The sequence below is a fragment of the Nelumbo nucifera genome, chromosome 2, assembly GCF_055504915.1.
Source record: "Nelumbo nucifera cultivar China Antique chromosome 2, China Antique-T2T, whole genome shotgun sequence".
Classification (NCBI taxonomy): domain Eukaryota; kingdom Viridiplantae; phylum Streptophyta; class Magnoliopsida; order Proteales; family Nelumbonaceae; genus Nelumbo; species Nelumbo nucifera.
Window position 1 is genome coordinate 7,523,859 of NC_142650.1, and position 13,137 is coordinate 7,536,995.

At 42.3% G+C, this 13,137-nt stretch overlaps 1 pseudogene; it reads left to right on the plus strand.

Annotated features, from left to right (window-relative positions):
* The first annotated feature begins 19 nt into the window (after positions 1–19).
* LOC148801903 (uric acid degradation bifunctional protein TTL-like) lies at positions 20–3,206 on the plus strand (annotated as a pseudogene).
* Positions 3,207–13,137: the final 9,931 nt, after the last annotated feature.

Below are 13,137 nucleotides of genomic sequence, written 5' to 3' on the forward strand. Positions count from 1 at the left end.
GTTTGGTTTATATGAGAAAATGGTAGAAAAAGTATCGAGAGAGATACAAGTGCTGAGAAAGCATATCTCCACTGTCGAGAGTTGCAGCGGTGATCAGAGAAAGAAGGAAATTCAAAGGGAGAAAAGAAAACGACGATTAGAGAAAGAAGCAGATCGCCACGACCTGGTTCTCTTGCCACCGCATGGTGAAGAAAATGGTGAAGGATTGTGCCACCACCGCCTCCTCTGTTCGAATAAGGAAGGCAATGAATAGTATCTAGTTCATCATCGTTGTCAAAAGAAATGGGGACTGTTTTGTCATCGTCACTGGTTCGTGGTAAGGAGACTCTTAATTGCTAGTTCATCGCCGCTATCGAAAGGAAGGGGACTATTCACCATCATCGTTGTCGTCATTGGTCTGTGGTAAGGAGACTCTTCATCGTTGGTTTGTTGCCACTGCCGAAAGGAAGGGGGATTGTTCGCTGTCGCTGCTGGTTCGTCGCTGTTTTCCGTCATCACCGTCACCGCTGGTCTATGGTAAGAAGACTCTTCATCGCTGGTTTGTCGCCTTACTTTAGTTGAAGAAGAAAATGCACATTCCTCTTCCTCAAGCGAATGAAGAAAAGTTAAGTTTTCTTGAGTTTTTTCACCGGGGTCGCACTGTTTTGATGTGACCCCGATTACATAATTTTGGGATCCCGCATCCCACTTTTTTCTCATCCTATCCCCCTGTTTTCCTCAAAACAAATGAGAGAAAAAAATATATTTTTAGAATATTCCTACAAACCAAATGGAGCCTAGAGAAACAAAAAGACTATAAAGCTTTAGAAATGAGACTCCCCAGGACTATACATCTAACAAAAACACACCCTCTTTCTACATTCTAGATTCTTTCCCATCCATTCACCTGCAACTCCACGACAAGACTCCCCAGGACCCAAGTTGTTTTAGTTAGTATTGCTTCCACGGAAGATAAAACATTGGATGTCCACAGCCTAAATTTCTCCCGTTAGTGATAAAGGGTTTGATTTGGGATTCTAATTCTAGATTATGTGGATTCCTTTTGAAAGCTCCAAAGAGAAAACCACGACATTAGTCCTGGGCCTCCTCGATCCTCATGCTGTCATGCACCGCCCGCCCATTTCAGTCCTGGACCGAACCCACTGTCCAATTAGAAGAGTTGGCTACCAAGCAGTCAGAAGGACTAAGGCCCAAGGGAGATTATTTTTGACAGGCGTGCGAGATGGAGACGTGGACTGCAGTCAACTTATCCCTTTGTATTTTGAGTTTGAGCACTTCGACGTTCCTTTCCCAACATGGTTGCTAGAGATGGGAGATGGGAAATGGGAGAACAGAGAGTAGGGTAGCTAGAGACGGGAGAACAGGAGTACTGATGCTAGTGCAAGGCCTTCTTCAATCAACATTATATAATAAAGGCAAATTTCTTAAAGTATTTTTATGGTTTAGGAAATTGATTAATTTTATCATTAATTTTTCGTCACACCACATCATGTGACTGATACATTTTTTAAAAATCCTAAAGTACCCTTTTATATTTACCGTGTCAAACAGTAAACAGCAAAGAAAACTCACTTCTATAAGAGTTGGAAGGGGAAACTTTTCTTTCTAATTCCGATTCCCAAGCTAGAAGGCGTCAATGGGTTTGTACTTCAACGAGAAGGAATTCCTGGGTTGCTGCGGCAGCACCAAATTCGCTAGAGAAACGGTTGCCGCTTCTCCTTTCCCCACCTAGGAATGAGCTCTTGAAGCTGCCAGAGTCCAGCGATATATGGTTTAACAAGGTAGGTGTGAATGGATGGCTCAAAGCATTTGCAGCTCATCCACCGATAGAAACCAAAATTCGCAGACTCAGAAAACTACAACGGATGAACAGTGGTGTCATGGTGAGCAATCAACTGCATTAGCAACTGCAACTGAATCTAACTTAATACGAACTAGTTGGATGGAATAATGGCTATAAGCCGAAGTTTGGATTTGTTTTTCTTATATGTGCATCCGGGAGAAGTACACCTGAAATACTTAAAGAATTGAAGAAACGGTACCCGAACAGACCCATAGTCGAGTTTGAGATTACAGCGAAGGAGGAGATGAAGATAATTGAACTGCCTCTAGACAAACTGTTTGCAACTAAAGTAGAGAAGTCACTTCTCCTCTGTAAGTACTCAGTATTCCAGTCTCTCAAGTGACAAAAGCAGGAGATCGTGTAAGCATAATTGGAGCACATCTAATTGTTGCTTCTGAAGTTCATGGCGGTAAAGCATCTCAAACCTCAGGTAGGACTCGCCCTCCCATCACAACATATGTCCTGGATGTCTGTCGTGGATCCCTAGCTGTTGGCATTGAGGTACAGTTGGAGATGTGGAGGGGCAGCAGACCGCTTCCATTGTTTGGTGAGCTTGATTCTAGGGGTGTCAATTGGACTGGACTTGGTCCAATCCGATCCTGTCCAATGTGAGTCAATTATAAAGGGACCAGGTCCGGTCCAATCTAATGAATGTTTTGGATCAATTTGGACCGGTCCAATTCAATGTCTGGACTGTCCAATCTGTTCAAATTCATTTTGATTTAGATTGGTTTTAACCCAAACCCGGTCCATTGACATGTATATTCTTATCTTATATCAATGGACCAAGTATTGGCTTAATCCAACCCAATCCAATATAAATTTTTTATAGACGAATCAGGTCCAATCCGATCTAATAAATGCTTTGGACCGAATTGGTCCAATCCAATATGTCTTGTTGGTCCGTCCAAATTGATTTTGGGCTGGATACTCCAAGGCTTTTGATTTACAAACAGTGATGGGCATCGTTGGGCATTATTGAAAGTGTGTATCCTTGGTTGATTCAAATAAGTTTCAAGATGGGAAGTACTCCCCTGGTGGATTCTTTCCTTACATATCCATTGTGTTCGAGATTAAGGAGTCTCAGAGATTGGAACATTTTCATGTTCCCTTGCCGTTGTCTCCCTTGTTAGATAGTTTTGTATGCCCTTACCTTCAATCAGAATGATGTACTTTATGAGTTTATTGAAAATGAATAAAAGTGCATATTTGATTCATGTTCCCTTGGTATGTTTTTGAGACTCGTGTTAGTTTAGAATGTTCATAGCCAGTGAGTCGGTCTGGGGAGACCTATCCTGACAAGGCTGACACTGTGGTGCCACCAAGTCGATTGGGGTGGCCTGTCTCAGCTGCCAGGGTGAGACCCTAGGCACATACAGTGTAGGATTAATTGAATCTATGAACTAGACCAGATTTCCAGTATTGCCCTGAACCTTGGAGATTGATGGGCAAAACTGGAAAGTTACACCCGACCCCTAGACTCGATTATGATATTGCACTAGGTGTCGGATTGGGCTGTCTTTGATGTACCATTCAGTGAGATCCTTAGCGGGGGTCAAAATCTGGGTATGTTGGGACAGTCCGAGAATTCATCTGAGTGGGTGATCATAGTGACAGGATCAGCCCCTTTGTCGGATAAAGGTAATGATCAAGGATGCACTCTCACTGATGGAAACCAAGACTGCCGGCAGCCGATTTCAACCGTTGAGATTTGTTTTGCAAAGTATATTTTATGAGATATAAAAGTATATATATTATGGTTTCTAAAATGTTTGCAAGAAAGTTTTAATTCCTGGGATCCATATAAGTAGAGAGTGCAACACTGTTCCTTGCAGCCGAGGGAGAGGTCCTCTCTTGTCGGGCAGTGTATGATCATTATGGGCTGAGAGGTTAAGTGTAAGACCATTGAGGATAATACTTGATGGGCTAATCTTGCATCTACTCACAGTCCCTGGGTGTTACAAGGTGGCTTGGCCCAGGGACCACTTAGGGTAAGTGTTAGGCCCATAGAGCCCATTTGATAGGTTTCAGGGGGTGCACTGTCCATAACAGTGTATTCGGCCAGGCCTTGTAACAAAGGCTAGGCCGAATCCATGTGGCTGATGTGTAGATCAATGCTTGGGTCCCACGCCATACAAGGAAGCCCAACTGGGCAGCAGTTAGGAAGGTTAAGTGAGCACATAAGCTTAATAGGCCTAAAGCCCATTTCGAACTGGGCTATTTTATTAGTTAATAATGGGGCGAATTCTGAGATGGATTAGCAGATAGGATAAGGTCTTGACCCTATCCACTCATAGAGTCCAGATCTAAATGTGATTCAGATCTATAAACCTCCTAATGAGATTAGGAGAAAGCTAATCTAATCTGCAGATAAGATAAGGGTTTATCCCTATCACCTAAAAGGGGTCTTATCCAAATCCAAATATGATTTGGATAAGCAGCTCCTAATTGGATTAGGAGCTGATCTTTTAGTTTAACAAAAGGAGGGGGTGGCAACCTTTAGGATACACACAATCAGATTTTCTTCAGTGCTGAAATCACAAGAAAAGAGAATTCTGCACCCTGCGAATACTCTCTTGCCGCCTCCATGTTCTTGCCACCCTGTTTGCCAGTTCGATCTCCAGTTGTGGGAGAAGTCAAGATTCGATCTTGACATCAGTTCTTTGAGAAAGAATTGATATGAAGTTGTGCTCACGTGCCATCCTGCTGATTCTTGCGAATGACAGAGTTCTTGGAGAAGAACATTGTTGATTCTACTCCATCCTGCACTGCGCCATCTTCAGTGGGAGCAGTCTTTGGATCCTTTCTTGGGCGTGAACACCTTCGTTGAGAGATACTATTTCTCCGTATCAGGTATAATCCTCTCCTACTCCTTTTGATTCAGATCTGGTTCAGTTTATGGTTCAAGAATGATCCTTGAAAATATGATTTTCTAAAATAGGGAATGCAATTCCCAGTTGAAGGGAGAGAAAAATTTTTGAAATTCGCCCCCTTATTCCGCGATCTTTGGGCGTCCATACAATGGATTTCTCATCCCTTCATCCCTTCTCATTCACAACATACCGGGGAAGTTAGAAAATTTCATTGTTGATTCTGATGCCACTACTATGAATAAACCATTCCCATTGTGTTTCTTAATGAACATTTTGCTTGTTAAATGTGTACTTATAAGTGCTCTTGAATCATGCACGTGTAATGTTGGGTTTTTTGCCCTTATTTTACGCTTAAAATATATAAATATATATATATATACACAAAAAAAAAAACCTTCTAAATTCGTTCTTCACAGTTTTGCTGAATGCATTAGTTTTCTTGAGTTTCCTTTCGGTTCTTCAAGATGGGTTTTGGATTGACGGGGAGGAAGTGATCAGGTGACAAAATATCAGAAATTCAGAACACCTCCTCCTCTGTTTAAGTTCAATGCACAGTTACAATAAAAACAGAAGAAGCAAAGTGTTAATAATGGTGTCCCTGAGGGACAGTGAGGTGAAGGTATTCAAGCACCAACCCTAATAACATTTATCTTCTACCACTTTTTCATCAGTTGAGTTTTATTTTAAAAATTTGAGAAATAATTAAAGATAAAATTAACATTTTGTTTTTTTTCACAATGACAAACTTAAAGATACTTTAAGATAAATATGTAAACAAAGTCAATTTTCTAGAGAGTAGTTTAAGAAATTTGCCCTATAATAAATTATACAGGATGGAGAAGAGTGGAGAGAGGGATGAGAATCATGATGGTAGTTCATGGGCAAGAATAGCTCAAGCTATAGTAGGTTATTGGGGGCATCTTGTCTGAATGGATGCTCACAGAGTCACAGTACTCCAGCAATTTTTTGATGCTCTAGGCGCTTAACCTGTGGCTGATGATCAAGAAACAGAGAGAATGACCCAAGACAAGAGAGGCGAGAAATGGAAAATGGAAAGACAGACTCAGATGGCCAGATCCCGTTCGACCTCGATGCTTTGTTTTTTGTTTTTGGGTAAACCGCTAAATGCCCCCTCCTCAGCCTCAGTGACTCTGAGGCGAGAGAGAGAGGACACCAATGAGCAATCACGCCAGTACTAGATCACCACGCCAATAGGCCCAATACGATTTGGGTTGGTTTGGGTACGAGTAGCTAGCTGCAGCCAGCAGCTGGTACCTGGTAGTGCTAGAACAAGGCCAGACTAGGAATTAGGAAAGGTCACCATCGGAACGGAATTCCCCCTAAACGAGGGCCCGTACTGCTTTCCGCTTTCCGCTTTCCGCTTTCCATGTGTTTTATACGATACTGAGTCAGGAGTCGGGAATCAGGACCCAACTGATGTTGTTGATATTATATACGTCCCGATCGAATCATGCATGCAAGACTCAAGCCCATGACCTAAGTTAGCTACACAACACTCACTACAACATGTTTCCTAGCTTTCAAGAGATGGAGGAGATACCATACCAACATCAGCTTCTCATCTAATTAAAAATCATCATGAGCAAATGACTCCCGACCACACTTGAAAAGAAAACAATTACGTTATGAGTAGGATGATTATAAAATATATCAAGAAGTCCCACCTTCAATCTACACAGTTTGCTTATTATCACCTAATAACCCATTTTGTAATGGGTTCCCCCCCCCCCAACCCAATGGATCCTATTACATAGGAAATTATTAACACTACTTTGGGTGGAAATGGAATCGTTTTAATTTGGCATCCAAATGAAGAGAAGAGAGCAATTCTAATCTCTCTAGCAGAAGAGGATTGCACAAGTTTGTCTTGTACTGTGTAGTATTTAATAGGTAGTAGCCACCAACCTACGCTAACCTGATGTAAAGAAAACCTCCCTCAATTCAAGCGATCAGGGGACTGGAGTTGTCTACTAAATTAATTAGGATTTAATTGTTCAGGCCTCAGGTAATATTTACCCAACGCCAACGGAATTCTTCCTCACCTAATGAATTCCCTAGTAAATTTAAAAAAATAAATAAATAAATACCCAGTTCCCATGAACCTTCTTCCACCAATCATGTACGACGAAGGGACAAGAAATGCAATTCCCTTGGTGGCAGGTGCGTACCACGTACTCTCTAGTCTTGACACTTGCGAAGAAGGAAGAGCTCACATCAATGATCTATCCATCTCTTGTCTCTTGATCCTTCATGTTGGCTCTGTTGCGAGTCGGGGGGGCGCGACTAGTAGGGATTCTCTTCCTTTTCCTAACATCTAGGGAAAAAACAGCCTGGTTTTGAAGCTTCCTTCCTGCACATAGATCGAGAAAGTCCGAATCTGCGCCCCAAAAACCTCCCATTAGCGCAGCTGGAAGCACCATCATCAATGCATCTGGTTGAAGCCCATGGCCATGGACAACCCCGGTGGCAAATCCAATCTGGTGCTGTTTCGAAAAGGCTTCAATGGGCACTCTCACATGACATTCTCCATTCTCTAGCTAGGGACCTCAGATCGATGCTTCCTTGATTGTTGATTCCCATGGCCCCTATGATGACTGATGAGAAGATCTAGTTATGATGCCCATTGCTCTTTTGTACCCCCATGTCCGAATATGACTCTCAATGTGGTGGAGACGGTCCTTGAGAAGTAGAAAAAAGCGACCCAAACATCATTTGACCTTACTTAGTCATCACTTGTGGTGTGGACTGTGGACTACTCGTCACAGTAATATATATAAATGGAAGGTCATCCTTCATGCTATTCATGGTTTTAGCTAACCCTGAGCCACGTAACTACCCCCAACCCTAGTGAAGGTGCATGGGACCCGATGCCACATTAGATGCTTTACCACCCAGCTATATTGATGGAGGCCCATCTCACCTCTAAGGCGGCAGCTCCTAGGATAAGGTCAATTCAAGATAAGGTTAAGTTCAAGAATTCAAGATAAGCAAGAATTGATCCAAGATTAGCAAGATAAAGCAAGACTCTTCCAAAGATTAGCAAGATAAAACATGACTCTTCCAAGATTATCAAGAAAGACTCCAAGAAGCATCAAGATTAGCAAGATAATCCAAGATTCATGCATCTAGGGACATCGGACGGTGGAGATCAGACCAAGGAGAGTTCGATCCTATCAGATTATATATTTAGATCTATCCTAGTTGTTATTTCCTAGTTCTTTTACAATTTCCAAATGTATTATAAATACTGCTATTTTCCCAAAAAAAATGATCAATTCATACTTCATATTTCCGAATTTTCTTCAAGGTTTCCTCTTTGAATTTCCGCCACCTTTTCTCTCTCCTAGAGAATTCGGTGTTCTTCGTTAGAAGCTAGCGATCGCCTGGTGCTTGCATAGCCAGCTCCGGTTTTCCATTGCTTCCACGCTGCATCAGGTGGTATCAGAGCAGGGAATTCGCCCAGTCATGTCCAACCCATACGGTAGCAGTCGCAACCCACCCCGTGACGGAGATCAGGGGTTTCCAGCTGTTTGGAGAGCAATCGAAAAACAGCGTACAACCACACATAACATCGAGCAGCAGTTGGCAGAGATGGCTGAACAACTGCGAACCTTGTTACGGGAGGTTGCTCCACGAAACCGGGAACATCCACAGCAAATCGAGGGAGACGACCACGACAGACCACCCGTCCATACTGCACTACGACGACCAATCCTGGACGACGACAGTGATGATGATCTGGAATTTGGTGGTGCTCCAGTTCTTCCCGGCAACGACAGAAACGGTAGAAATTGGCACAATCAAGGTAATTTCAACCTCCGTAGGAATAATGATGAATTTAAACTCAAGGTAGATATTCCTACTTTTAGTGGAGATCTTGGCATAGAGGGACTTCTGGATTGGATCACAGAAGTCGATAGGTTCTTTGATTACATGGAGATACCAGAGGAACGAAGGGTAAAACTGGTAGCTTTCCGATTAAAGGGAGGTGCATCTGTTTGGTGGGAACGGATGAGAGAGACTCGGATGAGAGAAGGGAGGGGTCCTGTTCGAACCTGGAGACGCATGAAGCAATTAATTAGAGGTAGATTTTTACCTCCTGACTATGAACAATATATGTTTGAATCTTACCAGCGGTGTGCGCAGGGTTCACGTAGTGTTAATGAGTACACATCAGAATTTTTAAGATTACCAGAAAGAAACCAGTTGTCTGAAAGTGATAACCAGCAGGCAGCCCGTTATCTGAGCGGGTTGAGACCGTCCATCAGGGACAAAATTGGTGTACAGATGGTTCTCAGTGTGCAGAAAGCAAGGAACCTAGCCTTGAAAGCAGAATTAATGTTCCAAGACAAGGCACACAGTGATAATTACCGCCGGTACAGCGGGAGCGACAACAGACCGGCAACTGTCGACAGGAACAAATCAGTCCCGGCAGTACAACCTTCTCACCCGGCAAGCACAAGTAACGCCGGTAAGGCTACTACAGGAGGACATACTCGAGGTAATCCTTCCAACCCTCCTAAACCCAGTAACCCTTATGCAAGGCCTGCTCCTATTAAATGTTTTAAATGTAACGAGGTGGGACATAGAGCCAGTGACTGTCCTAGGAGGAAGGCAGTTAATATGGTAGAAAGGGAGAAGGAAGAAGATATTGAGGAGGAAGTATACTGTGGACCTGATAGGGAGGATGAAAAGGGTCCATATGAACATGAGGAGTATACTTGTGTGGTAAGAAAATTAAAGTTGTCCCAGAAAAATAAGGATACTTCTCAAAAGCACAGATTATTTCGTACCAGATGTACTGTCAAGGGAAAATTATTTAATTTAATTATTGATAGTGGCAGTCAAGAAAACATTATTTGCAGGGATGACATCCAACAGTTACAGCTGATTCCTGAAAAATGAAATCTTACAGGATGAGTCCTAACCTCCCACATTACAGGATGAGTCCTAAGGAAAATGAAATCTTACAGGAAAAGGTAGAAGAATTATTGAAAAAATGACACATTCAAATCAGCATGAGTCCTTGTGCAGTACCTGCCTTACTTACACCTAAGAAGGATGGCAGTTGGAGAATGTGTATCGACAGTAGGGCCATTAACAAGATTACTATTGGGTACAAATTTCCCATTCCTAGGCTGGACGACATGCTGGACCAATTGAGTGGAGCTGTAGTTTTCTCAAAAATAGATCTCAGGAGTGGATATCATCAAATCAGGATCCGTCCCGGAGATGAATGGAAGATAGCCTTCAAGACTAGAGATGGTTTGTTCGAGTGGTTAGTCATGCCCTTTGGACTAACCAACGCACCCAACACTTTCATGAGGCTGATGAACCAGGTATTGCGCCCCTTCATTGGTAAATTTGTGGTAGTCTATTTTGATGATATTTTGATATACAGCAAATCTATCACTGAGCATGTGGGACATATTAGGGAGGTCCTAAAAACATTGAGGTAAAATAAATTATATGCTAATTTGAGGAAATGCATCTTTATGAATGATAATTTATTATTCCTGGGATTTATTATAAGGAATGATGGTGTGAAAGTAGATGAGGAAAAAGTGAAAGCCATTAGGGAGTGGCCGACTCCATCCACTGTCATAGATGTCAAGCGATTTCATGGGTTGGCAACCTTCTATAGGCGCTTTATTAAGAATTTTAGTAGTATCATGGCTTCCATTACTGAATGTTTGAAAAAGGGTAAATTTCAATGGGGAGAAGAACAAGAGCAAAGTTTTGCTCTCATAAAAGAAAAATTATGTACTGCTCCTGTTCTTGCCTTGCCAGATTTTAATAAATTATTTGATTGAATGTGATGCCAGTAGAGTTGGCATAGGGGCTGTATTGTCCCAAGAGAAAAGACCCACTGCTTTCTTCAGTGAAAAATTATGTGAAGCCAAGAGAAAGTGGTTTACTTATGACAAGGAGTTCTATGCTGTGGTTAGAGCCTTGAAGACATGGGAATACTATTTAATTGCAAAAGAATTTGTTCTCTATACTGACCACCAGGCCCTAAAATATCTTAGTAGACAAAAGCAATTAAGAAGTAATTTGCATGCTAGATGGTCTGCCTTTCTAGATAAGTTCCCATATAAAATTGTGTATAAGACAGGACAGCAAAATAAAGTGGCTGATGCACTTAGCAGGCGTGTAGTTCTCATCAAGACCCTCAGTGTTGAGATTTTGGGTTTTGAGTGCCTAAAAGACTTATATGCCCAGGATGAAGACTTCCAACTGGTATGGGAGAAATGCGTAAATAAGCAGCCAGCAAAGGACTTCTTTATTTATGATGGGTTCCTTATGAAAGGGGAACAGCTAAGTATCCCTTGCACTTCCCTCCGTGAAAAGATCATCAGGGATTTGCATGGGGGTGGATTAGCAGGACACTTGGGAAGAGACAAAACAGTAGAAGCAATTAAGGGGCGATATTACTGGCCGAAATTAAGAAGGGATGTATCTACCATTGTAAGCAGGTGCTATGTTTGTCAGACAGCTAAGGGACAAACCCAGAACACAGGTCTCTACATGCCCCTACCCGTTCCTACTGCTATATGGGAAGACTTGTCCATGGATTTTGTGCTAGGCTTGCCAAAGACTCAGAGGAACATGGACTTTGTCTTCGTGGTGGTTGATAGATTCTCAAAATTGGCTCACTTCCTCCCATGCAAGAAAACAGTAGATGCATCCGCAACAGCCAAATTGTTTTTCAGGGAGATTGTCCGTTTGCATGGGGTACCCAAGACCATCACATCAGATCGTGACACACGATTCCTCAGTCACTTTTGGATGACCCTGTGGAGGTTGTTTGATTCATCACTTAATTTCAGCAGTACAGCCCATCCGCAGACAGATGGACAGACAGAAGTGGTAAACCGGACCTTAGGGAATTTAATTCGTAGCATATGTCGGGAGAGGCCAAAACAGTGGGACTTCGCCATAGCCCAGGCCGAGTTTGCCTATAACAATGCAGTGCACAGTTCTACAGGCAGATCCCCATTCTCCATCGTATACATGAAGGTCCCTAACCATGCACTGGATTTAGTGAAGCTACCCAGAGTACCCAGCGCCAATATCTCAACAGAACAGATGGCAGAACAAATCCAGTCCGTCCAAGAGGCCGTGAAGCAGAAGCTAGAGCAATCCAACGCCAAATACAAGATGGTTGTAGACAAGCACCGCCGACCTCAAGTGTTTGATGTAGGTGATGAGGTTATGGTCTTCTTAAGAAAGGAAATGATTCCCGTAGGTACTTGCAACAAGTTGAAGCCTCAGAAGTATGGTCCATATAAGATCGTGAAGAAGATTAATGACAATGCCTATGTAGTGGATTTACCGGATCATATGGTTATATCCAAGACCTTCAACGTTGTTGACCTTCATCGGTACCTGCCGGAAATAACACTTGCCTATCTTAGTCACGACTCAGGGTCGAGTTCTTTCCAAGTGGGGGAGAATGATGGAGGCCCATCTCACCCCTAGGGGTGGCAGCTCCTAGGATAAGGTCAATTCAAGATAAGGTTAAGTCCAAGAATTCAAGATAAGCAAGAACTGATCCATGATTAGCAAGATAAAGCAAGACTCTTTCAAAGATTAGCAAGATAAAACGTGACTCTTCCAAGATTATCAAGACTCCAAGAAGCATCAAGATTAGCAAGATAATCCAAGATTCATGCATCTAGGGAGATCGGACGGTGGAGATCAGACCAAGGAGAGTTCGATCCTATCAGATTAGATATTTAGATCTATCCTAGTTGTTATTTCCTAGTTCTTTTACAGTTTCCAAATGTATTATAAATACTGTTATTTTCCCAAAATTATTGATCAATTCATACTTCATATTTCCGAATTTTCTTCAAGGTTTCCTTTTTGAATTTCCGCCACCTTTTCTCTCTCTTAGAGAATTCGGTGTTTTTCGCTAGAAGCTAGCGATCGCCCGGTGCTTGCATAGCCAGCTCCGGTTTTCCATTGCTTCCACGCTACGTCATATATATATAGAAACAAGGTAGTTGGGGGAGGGGTTGTATGTATGAATGCAGATTTTAAAACAAAAGGAACAATGATTTACTCACTGCTGAGCTAAACAGCAACGTTAAAACACCGTGAATAATGAATATAATACCTGAGTGAGGGAGGGAGGGAGGGGTGAGGCTACAACTCTTAGTCGTTTGGGAAATCAAATGCCTGTAGAGGCTAGAGATCCCTCCGTCTCCTATTTAGTTCAGCATTTGCTGCTGAAGCTTAAAGCAACACATTCATGCTCAAGTTGAATACTGAAATGTAAACATTTATTGTCGCAACTCATAACAAAGAAAGAAGCATTAATAGAAAAGCAGCATTATTAATTCATCTTCCACGACACGACCACGAGAGAGCATTGCAATGTCAAAAATTTCTCAT